Here is a 757-nt window from a genome sequence, read left to right as displayed (position 1 = left end):
TACATTTCTAGTCACTTTATTACGCAACGATTCCATACTCGATTTTCATAGCTGAGTAAATAAGGATTTTTTTTCAAAGATGTAAAGCGGTAGCTGTGAATTCTTACGCCAAACTACTAATGTTAATTCAGTAAACATTGTGGTGCTGCGTCGGTTGGGAAGTAGTATACAAAAATTTGGTTTTATCAACGGAGTTGATTATGTAAATTAGCCACCGCACAGAGATTCTAAAAGCTGACGTTTCGAGCGTTAGCCCTTCGTCAGAGCTCCGTTGATAAAACTAAATTATTGTTTAAAAATAGTCAAATTTTTTTTTTGTGATCAAATTTCTTGGGCACACGGAAAGAAATTGGAAATGCTGTTACTTGGCTATTATTCTCGAGCTCAAAAGAAAAGCAAATACTTCAAACAATCGACAGAAATCAAGAAAAATCGAACTACTCATGAAACAGGAAACAAAACAGCCCTTCAAGACGTGCCCCTTTCCGCGAAGGACACTCTAGGGAATTTTGGCGGGAAATATTGCTAATATAACTTATAATACAAACGCGATCATGATCTCAGTCAATAAAAGCGACTTTTTTCGCTTTACGTCACGTTCACAATGTTCTACAAACACGACCAACTGATAAGCTTCCATGGAAGGTGCGTGTAATACCGGAAAATATGTTGTTTTAAACCGACGCCTACTTGTATTAGAGGCAGTTTCCGCTTCGTTTGACCACTTGACTTGCTAATCAGCAGAGAGGCCAAAAAC

This window comes from Montipora capricornis, chromosome 7 (genome assembly GCF_036669925.1).
Source record: "Montipora capricornis isolate CH-2021 chromosome 7, ASM3666992v2, whole genome shotgun sequence".
Classification (NCBI taxonomy): domain Eukaryota; kingdom Metazoa; phylum Cnidaria; class Anthozoa; order Scleractinia; family Acroporidae; genus Montipora; species Montipora capricornis.
The sequence above is the reverse complement of the archived record's forward strand: the minus strand, read 5'-3'. Positions refer to the sequence as shown.